The sequence below is a fragment of the Equus asinus genome, chromosome 1 (assembly GCF_041296235.1).
Source record: "Equus asinus isolate D_3611 breed Donkey chromosome 1, EquAss-T2T_v2, whole genome shotgun sequence".
Classification (NCBI taxonomy): Eukaryota; Metazoa; Chordata; class Mammalia; order Perissodactyla; family Equidae; genus Equus; species Equus asinus.
Window position 1 is genome coordinate 149,376,639 of NC_091790.1, and position 13,828 is coordinate 149,390,466.

Sequence of the window (13,828 nt, forward strand, 5' to 3'; positions counted from 1 at the left end):
CTGGGTTTCCATCAATATGTTTTTATAGATGTCATTTCATTTATCCTTCAAAATTATATATACTTCTACAGCTTTATATTAACTGTATATTTACTCCAGGAAAATGTAATTAAAAATCTTTTTTGCACTGGAAAGAGTATTTCATTAGAATTTCAGTAAAATTGGATTTCAGTCTCCATTGTACCACTGACAAAGTATTTGACTTTAACCAAACCAGTGAACGTCTCTGTAGTACCTCATTCACTCAGCTGTAAAGTCAGGCATTTGAGCTAGGTGATATTTGTTACCTTTTAATCATACTGTATTTCATAGTCATAAAGTACTTTAAATGGAAGTTTTTATTTGAAAATAATGTTTCGTTGTGTCTTCTCATGTAAAATAATTCCTCAGTGTCTCTTGTTTATCTGTTTATATGTCAGAAATAGATTTTTTCAGGAAATGTTCAGTCTTTTAAACATATCATGTTATTTTACAAACGCTAGTAAAGGATTAATAATAAAATCTCAGTGGCCTGTATCAGTGCTAATGTGCCTACAAATCACATAGAGATCTTGTTAAGAAGAAAGGGGTTTAGGTATGGCGAGATTTTGCATTTCTGACAAGCTCTCAGGTGCTGCTGATACTGATACCCTAGACACATTGACAGATACTTGAGTTTGTAGTTTGTGTTTAGAGTATTGCGAAACAGTTTTTTCCCTTTAGGTTTATGTTTAGATGGTTTGACGTGTTTAGTCTGAGCATCTTTTTATTTATTTGTTTGTTTGATTGCTCTATGTTCTTTATTTTGGATAAAAGCTGTATTGTTTAACGATTGTGATCTGAGTAATATACACTGATTTGAGGATAATAATTTCAGGGAAGATTTTTGTTTAAAGGTTCATAGTAGACACTTAAATTTTCTCTGCTCTATATAAAAAGTCTTTGAATTTTCACTTTTCATCTATTCTAGACCCATCATCATCAAGATGAGTTATGTGATGATATTCGGTGGTGTGTCTGTATCAGCTGTATAGTCAGTTTGTGAGAGAGCTGGAGCTAGAACCGAAATTTCCAGATTCCCTATATTGTTTTTCCTGACCATATGTCAATTACTTCTCTTTTCTAGGAACCATTTATATCTAACAAAACTCTGTGGACTTTTCTCTAGATGTGTGGTTCTCAAATGTAGTCCCCAGACAGGCAGCATTAGGGATCACCTGGGGACTTGTTAGAAATGCCGGATCATGGAGCGCACCATAGACTGACGGAATTATCAACTCTGGTGGTGGGGCTGGATGCATATTGACGTTTGCGAGCCCCTGTTGTAGATTGTAACCTCGAGGCCGCTCCCATCTTCATGGAATGCTGTCCTGATCCTCAGCATTTGTTCACATGCTGTGCTTACTGCTTGATGCCATGATAGTGGGGGTTCCATGACATGTAAGATGTGGTCTCTGGCCTTAGAGAATTTGCAGTCTAGAAGCCAAGGAGGCATTCCTTGACTCTGGTAAAGATGTATTGACGGAGTCATTTTGCCTTTTCATTTCCTGCTCATTTATAATGGACAATCAAGCTAGATAGATGTGTTAAAAAGAGAAAAAAATGTATAGGTTACTCTTGTTTAGAGGTAGTGGAGCCGAACTGAAGCTGCTTAGAGAGTAGCCAGTGTGTCACTTAAGTACTAATTACTACTTTCTAGGCAGTGTGTGCGTATGTCTGTACATATGTGTGCATATATGCACACACATTAATATATGTATATTTAATGTATACATTTATATATGTGTGTGTGTTTCATGATTAGACATGTGTGTCCTGTTCAATTCCTCAGATATAAGAAATTCCAAAGTCTGCCTGATAAAGAATGTCGTAGTTTAGTGGGGCTCATCATGCAGTTCTCACTAGTTAGCAAGTATTTTCTTAGCTCTTCATTAAAGAGTTTGTCTGTTTTTTATTCTGGTTCAGTGTATTTGACAGTAGGATCTGATTACCCTATTTGTGTCATTCCTTCATCAATTATGCTATCTTAGTTTTAGGTCCTTTGGATTACTGATTTTAAAGTTCAGTGTACGTCAGAATAACCTAGAAAGCTTGTTAAAATGCACATTCTAGGACATGCCCCTTTTATGCTGATTCTGTGTAGGTTCTATGTAGAACCTGGGAATCTATATTTTCATTAAGCATCCAAGGCAGTGATTTAACCTGGCCTTGATTATGCCCTGAATTACTTTTGAAAAAAAAGTTTTCTTTGCCTTCAGAAAGACAAATCCAAATGTACAAAATTGTAGGGCGACTGTAAATGTGTTTGCTTGGGTTTCAGTGGAGTGCGCACCCTAAGCAGTTTCTTAGGTTGTTCAGTACAGGAGCAGGGATGGAAGGTGAGGGAAATAATCAGTAAAAAAGCTCCCAAAGTCTTCTCCAGACCACCAGGGGTCTAGGAGACAAAGTAATATTTTGAGAGGACACAGAGAATAACATTTTCAAGGTAATCCTTATGATCTGAACAAATAGCAAATGCCAACAAGGAGACATGGAGCATGCCCACAGTGAGTAGGATTTTGTGTGCAGTTCAGACCACTCTCACACTGTTAGGGAAACAGTATAGCGAGGTGAAGGGAAGCTCTGAGTGAATAACAGGATGCAAACAGGGGGTGTGTGAATTCCTGCGGAAAGAACAATATAAACGAGTAATCACACAATCTTGTTAGAAAGGAAACTCAAGTTTTACTGTAACAATAGATATTTTTCCAAGAAAATACATCTATTTATTGCAAGTTTAAATAATCCAATTTGGATGGATGTTCCTAAACTTTGGAGCCATGACTATATGCTATGACTGTCTGAAAAGCAACACTCAAGTGCAGTATTAATATTTATTTACCCATTTCTAATTAATCAAAACATTCTAAAATATAACTTTGAAATACTTCAACGAGAATTAGTAATTTTTCAGTTATGGTAAAGTTAGAAGCAGTTTCTTTGACACTATTAAATTGAAATTATAATAAATTTTGTAATTCAAGATTGTGCTTTATTCTAAACACAGCAGGTGCTAAATTCACAAAGAAAAAGAGGGAGAAAAAAGGTTTCTGTCCTCTGATAGCTCAAGGTCTGGTGTCTCAAACTGACAAATACAGTATGCACAATCCTTTAAAAATGTGCATATTAAATATAATGGAACATTTAGGGGACATTTTCAAGAGAAGTAAAAAGATTAGAAGATTTGTTAGTTATTAATTTTGGTTTCAACTAAAGAAATAATCGAAGGAATCTAATTCTAATGTTTAATCCTTGAAAACTGTTGAATTGTAGAATATTCTAGACAATAAAACTCAGAGAATTGTTTTCCATTTTGTACTCTGTTTATGCTACAGACAAAGTAATGATTATAAAAATTTTCATTTTCATAATCTTTTTTTTTGCTGAGGAAGATTTTCCCTGAGTTAACATCTATTGCCAACCTTCCTCTTTTTGCTTGAGGAAGATTCGCCCTGAACTAACATCTGTGCCAGTCTTCCTCTGTGTTTTTGTATGTGGGTCACCAACACAGCATAGCCACCAACAAGTGGTGTAGTTCTGTGCCCAGTATTCGAACCTGGGCTGCTGATGCAGAGCACACCAAACTTAACCACTAGGCCACAGGGCAGGCCCCCATAATCCTTTATTTTTTTCGCTGCACTTAAACATACCATATCTTATCTATTTCTCTCACTAGAATGGAAACTCCTTGAGAATACTGTGTTTAATGCTGTACCTTAAACACTTAGAATAAATAATGCCTGCCCCATAGTAGACATTCAGTAAATATTTACTAACTTAATTTCACTAACTTATATCTGAAAAACAATGTAAAATTCATGTTGAAATTCTAGATTATGTGTTTTGAAATATGTTACTAGGGTTTGGTTTAAGGTTTTAATATTTTGGTATTTTTTTCTGTTAATAGCCAGTTACAATTATTGGTTCTTTCAATTATTTTATTCTCTATCTGTAAATATACAGATGCAAGAAATATTTGTTTTGTGGAATTACAGCATTAAGAAATTTTTCACATGGTCTCTAATTGGCTGACTCATTCAGTGAAACGTGTAGAAGTATTTAAGGATTCAAATGTCAAACCTGTATCATCCTTTTTGAACCAATTGCTATTGACAGTACCCTTTCTCGGTGCTTTCGGTATTGCCCTTTGTGTTCCTCAGCCATACTCTTTGCTCTTTCCCTTGGCTTTACGTTTATTATCCTGTTCCTGGGCCACTGGTCGTTTTCTTCTTTGCGGGATGTTCCTTTTGTGCTTCTCAGCAGTCTGGCGATCTTGGTACATTTTTTGTCAGTGTAGATGGGATGCACTCCCTTTGTGAATTTGATAGATTAAAAATTTCAAAATAAGGTGATACTTTATTTTACATTTCTGCATAATGGATACATTTAGACATATTTTGTGACTAATAACAATATAGTACTAATAATAGATTATTGAAGATAGTAGAGACTGTTTAAGTGCTATTCAGTTTCCACCGTAACATTGCTCTTCTGTGTTACCTTCTCTTCCCGGCTTGCTTTTGTTTTGTGAAGACTTCTCTAATCTGTATCTTTGAAGTATTTCTGTAGAGTCTTTTCTGTTTTTAGAAAATAACAAAAATACAGAATTGCTGTTTTCTAATATTGGCAATTAAACGTGGTGTAAAGGGCAGTTTTTGCCTTTCAGGATAGATTAAAAGAAACTAGAAGGGAGCCTGCGGACAGCTAAATGCTCAGGTGGAGCTGTGGCCTGACAAGGCCATGTGCACGTCGTCCCTGAGATACAGACCGAATGCCTAAAGGCTTTAACATTTCATTCAAACTTTTTCACCAAATCCCAGAATGTAAGATTAAACTGTCCTCTTATAATTAAAAAAAGGAGTAGAATGTTAACCACTAAATGAGTATTAAACTCAAATAGCACATTACCTCTGAGATGGAAAATATTTAATAAGTTTAAGTAACTTAATGACTAGGATCAATAATAGTTTCTTAAGGGAGACTAGGATTTGAGTGGTTACCACTCAGACTTTGAAATTGGTTGGTGTTAAGGGAAAAGATTGTTTCCTCTTATATTGTGTGAGTTGATGCCAGGATCAAACAGTGGACAGTGGACTTGTTGACCAATCTGAGTCAGTGTGGTAATGTTTTATTCTTAGTAAGAGCAATTTCAGCATATTAAAAAACGAATTAGATTTCATTATCAGTTTTTAAAATACTCATCATCATGTAAGTATTATGTTTAAATTATTCTACTTTTTGACAGCAATCCCCAAAATTAAAAATTCGAGAAGGACTAATTCATGTAGTGTGTGGAGATATAAATCTCTAATGAGGTATAAAAGGTCAAAAAGTTTTCTTTCTATGAGACGATAGTAGGGGTCAGTGGCATGTAGTATGTGTTAATTCAATAAAATGTTCATAGTACATATTGCAGCATTAAAATATAATCATTAACTGAAATCTTTTACATCCTCTGTTATATCTGAATCATTCTTTATTTTTTTATTCTTTATAACGTTTTTATAATTGAGATGTATAAATTTAATTTGTGGAAAGGAAAACTTAGAAACAAGAAAAAGATGATTTTGTCTAGGTTACGTTACGCCTGACAGAAGTGAGTTTGGAGATCTGAATTTCTAATTCCAAAGTCCTGCATTTGCAGCTGTCATAGGTTATTTCTGTTATTTTAAAAACTAGGTGATAGAGGAGAAAATCTGAGTCTTGTCATTATACATGCTTAAAATAATCACCATTTTATAAAGCATGTAGTAGTATTTACATATTGGAATATTTTAAATTCACGAAGCCTGAAAACACTATGAGAGGAGAGGATAACAGTTAACTTACATTATGTGGTGATCTAATATTTATTATACATCATTGTTTACCGTGGATATTTGTTGACTTTATTTTAAATCAAAAATTGTGTGTGCTCTTTTCTTAGTCTTCCTTGTGTAGATACTTTTAACAGTTCATTTCCAGTTCATTAGGTTTTCGAAAGAGAGCTATTGTGTTTATTCATCTTCAGCTTGTGTTTCTCTGAATTTCAATCCTGTTTTTGTATCTGTGTAACAAAAACATTATCTTGAAAGACAAATATATACGCCAAAAATGAGCTTGAACAAGCAGTAAAAATGAATTAAATAAAAAGCTCTCTAAGGGTTGTTTTATAAAGTGTAATGGGTTTGTATATATATGTGCTTTTTTCATTCATGGAATTTGTATATTAATTACATCTGCTTTGCTATAATTTTTAAATTACTGTATGCCAAGTAATTTTTAAAATTTTTGCTATCACAGGATTGCAGCAAATGTGATTTCTTTATTCTAGAAATATCCAAAGTAGGTTTGTTTGCCTGAAAGATCAGCATGTTTGAAATCACCAAATACGTAGTGTTGAGTTTCATTTACCCGTGGTGTTATCCATCTTGGACTGTAATTTAGCTGTGTATTTTTTTCCCAGAATTCTCATTCTAAGACATGAAACTCTAAACATTCGTGATACTTTCCATAACTAAAACTATAAAATTTAGAGATTCTTTTCAATTTTAATTTATGGTCTTTATGTAATCAAATCCATACAAATTGAAACATGGATGAATAAAAAGGATAGTAGAATATTCTTACTGAGTCAGGTTGAAGTGGTACTCAAATCTTGGCTCTTACTATTTAATAATATGATCTCTTTGGATCAGAAATTTAATCTCTCTTGTCCTCAGATATTCTAACTTAGAGTATAAGATCCATTAGATTCTGTGAATAAATCTAATACTCTGTGATATTTTACATAGGACACATTCATCCCTGAGTGTTTTTGTTTGCTTTGACAAGTATTGTAAAAGAGTGACAAATACATATCAGAGGTTCAAACTGAACCTAAACTCATTACATCCTTTGTTATGTGATTTGCTTCTTTCCTGTTTTCTTTTCTTTTTATCTTGTTCAAAGATTGGCACCCGGGCTAACAACTGTTGCCAATCTTTTTTTCCCCCCTGCTTTTTCTCCCCAAATCTCCCCAGTACATGGTTGTATATTTTAGTTGTGGGTCCTTCTAGTTCTGGTATCTGGGACGCTGCCTCAGCCTGGCCTAATGAGCGGTGCCATGTCCACACCCAGGATTCGAACCAGTGAAACCCTGGACTGCCGAAGCAGAGCATGCGAACTTAACCACTGAGCCACAGGGCTGGCCCCATTTTCTTTTAAATTTACTGCATTAATGGATTTTCTCTTTGATCATTACCTAGTGTTATATGACTCTGGGATCTTTAATTTCTTGGCCATGAACAGGTCCAGTTGGTCATAAGTTTATGCCTTTATATTTCTTTTTTCTAAGGAAGATTACCACTGGCTTAATAGAATCATGCGCCACATAACGATATTTCAAAGATGGACTGCATATATATATACAACGGTGGCCCCGTAAGATTAGTACCATATAGCCTAGGGATGTAGCAGGCTGTACCATCTAGGTTTGTGTAAGTACACTCTATGATGTTCGAACAACAATGAAATTGCCAAACAATGCATTTCTCAGAACATCTCCCCACTGTTAAGCGACACGTGACTACACTAAAGCCAGCTAACTTTTAGCAGTTTATTTTTTTTTTCCCCAAATACAGATTTTAAATGTATGTAGTTGAATTGTTTGATTTTTTTGTGAGGCTTTGTGACCTGGTTAATGGAAATATACAACATCTTCTTCTTATAGTGTTTTAGAAACTATATTAAGATATAAAATTAATCACTTTAAGGTCTGTAATGAAACATAATTACATTACCGCTAGTCATTTTTATTTAGTGATCATATTTATGTGTTATTTTAAATCTCGTTCTTACGGCCTTTTGACTTTTTGATCAACCATTTTTAATCAGTAGCTCAAATTCATTTATTTGTTCATAGCTGGAGATGTAGATTTTGGAGTCATTATAATGTAGTAGGAATAATATTTTAAACCGTGAAAGTGAGTAAACTACTCCGTGGGAGAGCATGTGGAAGAAGAGAGAAAATACCAAAGATGAGGTGTTTTAAGGATGGGTGGAGGTGGAGGAAAGCCAGCCTGTATGTGTGTGGAATATGAACCTGTGCCTCCGTAATAATGAGTTGGCTTAAAGGTGCCTTCTTTTGTGGTTTCAAGTTGTTAAATTAGAGGATCGAAGAGAAAATTGCATGTGAAATTGTAAACTAAACTGAAATTACAGTCCATACAGAAAAATACTAAGATGAGGTAATTTCTGGTCCTTGGTTGTCTAGCATAAAGCCATTCAGGTGTCAGCAGCGGGAGGCTGAGAAGGGAGACAAGCAATCACATGGGATCAACTTCATGAACCTAAATTTGCCTGTATTGAATTCTTCTTTCTTCAGCCTTAAATTTGCCCACATGATGTGGGGGTACCTTTTAAGGTCAGTTTTACAGAATATTCTGTGTCAACTGGATTCTTGATAGGGTCTAGTTTCAAGTTTCTCGTCCCTGTGTTATGGAAGCAGCATTCCCTCTCTTGATCTTAGTGTGGGAGGGAGAGCGTGTCATGTAATGAAAGCCCCGGCAGGCAGGAGACATGGAGGCAGTTCAGTTAACTAATCTTGGCGCTTTAAATAAGACCTTTAACCTCGCTGTTCCACAGTCTTCATCTTCTCAGCATGGATGATACGAAGGCTTGTCTGCCTGGTGTTTTAAATCTGTAGTGGATTTATCCTAAAAATAAGATTTGTGAAGTAAATTTTATAATTAGAATTATTATATAGATTGTCATTGTTTCTTGCAGAATACTGATATTTTGTTTTAATGGAGAACTTTGTTGTTTTTGAATATGCATAGGTCTCTTTAGGGACCTGGTCTTAATATCATTTGAGAATCCCTTTGTAGAATTAATTTTGTATTTCAATTTAGAGATGGAAATTTGCTAATAAACTCTTTTTAGCCTTTTGGTGTAGTATGTAATAATTTATTTCCCCATATTGTTTTCTTTTTCAGAAGTGGCACACTCAAATCTAGACACATGGTTCAGGGGAAAGTGACGTAGCTTGCTTTGGTGAGGATATAAACTGGACAGTGTGCTACTTGCTGTATTTGTATATAGAGAGAATTTTTCTTTATTGTCCTGTGTTTCAGTCTTAGATCATATGCCTCTGTTTTCATTTTTATAAAATTGGGATTAGAGTTATTTCCTGAAGACATTCCTTTTAATAAGTGCACTCTTTAAGCAGAGAAATGGTAGTTTTAGAAAATATGAGGGAATGAGATCCAGAACATTTGTAAGTTATTTCCTAAATCCTGATTCCATAAGTCACTAGTTCTGAAAATGTGGCACCGGTCCTCAGCATCACTTGGGAACTTGTTTGCAATGCAAACTGTGGGGCCCCCTCCTGGACCTGCTGAATCAGAAATTTTAGACTGTGGGGTCCAGCACTGTTTTGAATAGCCTTCCAGGTGATTTTAATGTCTATGAAAGTTTAAGAATCACTGCTCTAATTGATTAAATTCTGCTGCTTAGAATGCAGGTTGAGTTCCCCTCTTGTATATGTGGAAAGCTAAATGCAACTCATTCCACTGCAAAGGTAAATTAACTGCTCTCGTTGGTTCCATTCATTCAGAAGAGATCTAACGTAATAGTTACAGTAGAATTGCGTATAACTAAATGTAAAACTGGAAAGATGTTAAGTGACATCTTTGGAAGTCAGTTTCCACAAAGTTGACAGTAGGAATAGGTCTAACTTTTAAATACTTTTTCAGCTTTAGAATGATGTTTTTTAGATTTGCTAAAAAGACAGTAATCCCTAGTTATACAAAGTACATTCGTTCATAAAGATATAAACTAACACTTGCATTTTAAAAAAATGAATTTACTTTTATTCTGCCTTGGTAATTAGACTTTTCTAGGCAAAAAATAATAGTCTGTCAATATCCTCTGAGGGAACTGAACTGTGTAGGCCTCATCTTTGGCTCTTAGAAACTTAGAATATAACATAGTTTTCTTAATTTCTGTTTCTTCCGTCTTTCCCTCAAAAGAACACTTCATTTACAAAAAGAAAACCTTGTACTGAAGTGAAATATCTACCTTTTACCCTGAAGTATGTAGAAGAAACTCTCTTTAGGTACAATTACTATCTTATTTGGAAATTTTTTGTAAATACTCATGCATACCAGACTAAACCAAACTGGAGATATTTTCATTATATTTAAGAAATGCTGCATTACTTAACCCTTTCTAGTTTATAAAAGTTTATGGAGTTGGTTGAATTTTATAAGTGATAGCTTTTCTCTCCTATGCTTATATCAATGTGGGAATGGAATTTAACTTTTCCTCCCAGAAGTAACAAAAAGGATAATAAATATTATTATAAAATAAATTGAATTAATATCAACAATTAGAGATTTAAAAGATTTATGCTTTTCCCTGGCAAGACATTTATCATGCCATCTTTTTATTTAAGTACAAACTATAGTAACAAAACACAAAATATAGTTTACCACATGCCGGTATTTCTTGCTCATGAATTTCTCCCTTGAACAATTCAGAGCGTGTTTTTTGGAGAGGAAATATCTGGCTTGTGGGGAGGTGGAAATCTGAGCTTAGGTGTATTAGGAAGGAAGTCGCCCTATTAGGAAACATGGATATGGTTAAATGCATGTGGTAATAAGACTTGAATCAGTAGGTAATGTGACAATTTGATAATGCTGTGATAGGTTTGCACTCTAAATTCCATCATCAATTAGATTAAATTATTCCTTGTATAATTGCTTCATTGATCTCTCAGTGAGGAAATAGTTGAAATATTTTGATGGTTTATTTTAATATTCCACTGACAGCTCAAGGTCACTTGCTTAGACTTTGGAAGGTGTGGTGATCCTGCAGATGGGGAAGATTTTAACAAATGTCTGTTCAGTACAGCAAATGCTTCCCAAGTAGCAGAATCGGCTTGTGACTTATTTTCAGATGTCACATTTTGTTTCTATGAACTGCTATGTCTTTAATTCCAGTAGTGTAATGTTCAAAGTGTCCTGTATATCTGATTATGCATATAATTTTCATAACAATTTACAATTTTGAAGTCTTTCCAAATCTAGGTTGTATAGTTGTCATAGCAGTGCTGTTAGATACTCACTAATGCTCCCTGTTGAGAGATGAGAAAATGCTTAATCATCCCTGGTGTGCACTTTTACTGTCAGCTTTCTGTAATGGGTTGGAGGTGTGTGAACTCAGCATAGAGCCCATTGTCTGTCTTGTTGACTGTCAGTTATAGATGCGAAGCGTTATGCAGATACTCTGCATGTTATTTTAGCCCTCACTAGAATTTGTGTCCAGAGGTATCACGGTCCTCATTTAAAGATGAGAAAACTGAAGGTCAGAGGTGGTTAGCCTAGGGGGAGCTCTCTGGTAGGTGGTTGGTAGTTGCTCACACACTTAGGGTCAGGCTGCCAGGGTTTTTATCACATAAAGCTGCATACCTTGGGCTACCTACCACACAAAGCTCTGTGACCTTGGGAAAGTTTGTTAACCTCCGTAAGTCTTAGTTTCCTAATATATTGAAAGGACAATCATGGCAGTCTCCTAGGACTGTTAAGAAGATTAAATAAGATATAATACATGGAAGCTGCTTGCCATACAGTGTGTGCTCAGTACGTATCACATGTTATTGCTAAGGAAATTAAGACCACTCAGATGGTAGGAAGTAGCACTGATGACAGTACCCTACGTCATCTTCTTACTCTTCTGTTGCTTTCTAATCAAGGCAAGAAATGTATATGTGAAAGTGAGTAGTAGTAATTAACATAGCTTCTAGCAGTTTTACAAAGGGAGAGGGGGTCTGTGTGAGATCAAGAAATAGAGGACAAACTTGGTGGAAGGGCAAAAATTACATAGTTTGGATCAAGAGGCCAGGACATAAAATAGGTTTTCTAAAAAGGCACATTAGTATTCTTTTTAGATGAGAATGGGAAAGGAGTGCATCCTTCCTAGACTTATCTTTGTACAATATTCACATAAGTCTTTTGCTGATTGTTAACCTTAAACATGAGAGCAACAGAAATATGTTTACTTTTGGTAGAACTCTCCGGTGATCCTTCCCGAAAATGCATTGTCACTCTCCTACTTGAGCAGGAGTTGTGTTGTTAAATATGTCCTTCCCACATTTAGAATTCTAAGTGTTGTTGTTTAGAAAGCGTTTGTTCTTTTTATTTTTGCTCCCTTTCAAGTTCCTGTAATACTTTAATTAAATCCCATTCTGGTACTTAATATTTTTGACATTCTTTTCCAGTTCCTCATTTCCACAGCTTATATTCCCAACTTAAAGGCAGAGTCTGTCTAATGTCTAATTACATTGGCTCATATCCCCAGTACAAGACCAGAAAAAATTGTGAGTTACTCTGAGATGAATGGTCTCTTTCATTTCTTATTCAGCTTCTCAGGGGTCCAGTAACTCTAGTTGGAACTGACATCAATCCCATTGATGAAAAATTAATTTTAAAAGATTCCTAATAAGATAATGTAGACATTTTAATTTGACACTTAATATTTATACACTTTTAGGATTACTTTACTTTCATAATCTTAAGGGCTTTGATTTTGTTGTTTTCTTTTTAAAAGCAAATCTTATTGATATTTGGTATAACTCTTAAATTGTGCCTCATACTGGAGCTTTGGAAAAGTAGCAAAGTGTAGTTAACCCTGACATTGTGAGGTTTTAATGCATTCAGACAAGCTTGGCCATTAGAAAGCAAGCAGCACCAACGAAATGTACAGAATAGAAAGGGAGAAAAGCTCTTTCTCTCTTCTACCTTTCAACAAGAAAAGATTAAGCATTTCCTTTGGTCTTGATTAACTGTTAGGTCAATTAATTTACCTCAGATTATTTTATGGCCTAGGGAAATCTGTTCTCTGGCCTTTTGAAATTATTCTATTCAGAGGCCGAGTTTTGAGCCTCTTCTTTCAAAGTTCTGCAAAGGCAAGAACTTGGCAGTAAGATTCCAGTGTGACACATGCACTGACGATTTACCAGAAAATATACTTCTAACATGAAAATGTATATGTGACGCTTTGCTCAAACCGAGAGAAAATCTGGATTTTAGTAAATCTCCAGTTTTTCACTGAGCCGGATGATCTTTCTCACATAAAAATCGAATGAAATAAATCTTAAAAGGAATCTCAAAGTCAGTTACATTTAATGGTTTCTTTTAAATATCAGGGGTTAAAAAGAGATCAGAAAAATGGAAGATAGTGTAATTCTATCTCAAAGGTTATACTTTGTAACAAGGCAGACCATGAGCTCTGGGAAAGAGTGCTACTAATTAAAGCTACCATTTAGTGAACTACTCCTGAGCTGCTGTATGCCAGGAACTTCACATATGTTCTCAGGATTCTTCTCAACAACCCTGCAGGATGGCTTTTTGTTGGTTGGTGGTTTTTTCAGTTACCACTTCATGTGTTAGGAGACAAGCTCAAAGAGCTCACACGTTTACTAAATGGCAGAGCTGAGATTTGAACTCAGTGCTGTGAGATGCCACTAATCACGTGCTTTTAAGTGAGATAATCTTTGAGAGTGCTTGGAAAAATTCTAACTAAGTAAATGGTAGCTATTATTATTTCTTTTCAGCTATGTTGCCTCTCAGACTACAGATACACACCCACACCCACACCCACACGTGATGAGGGAGGGAGATAGGAAGGCAGGGGAGAAGAAGAGAGAGAGCATTACAACATGCTGCCTCCATCCAGTAGGAAGCATCCCACCGTGCCGCCGGACTTTCCTTCATATATGTAATCCACAAGCGGTTAGAAGGTAATAATGAAAGAGAAGTCACTTTGCAAGATGTAATACCTGAGAACAAAC

The 13,828-nt window shown here is 35.2% G+C and overlaps 1 protein-coding gene across 1 annotated transcript in view; it reads left to right on the forward strand.

Annotated features, from left to right (window-relative positions):
- Positions 1-13,828, forward strand: part of AHR (aryl hydrocarbon receptor) — a 47,242-nt gene that overhangs the window by 12,539 nt on the left and 20,875 nt on the right. The window lies entirely within an intron of this gene.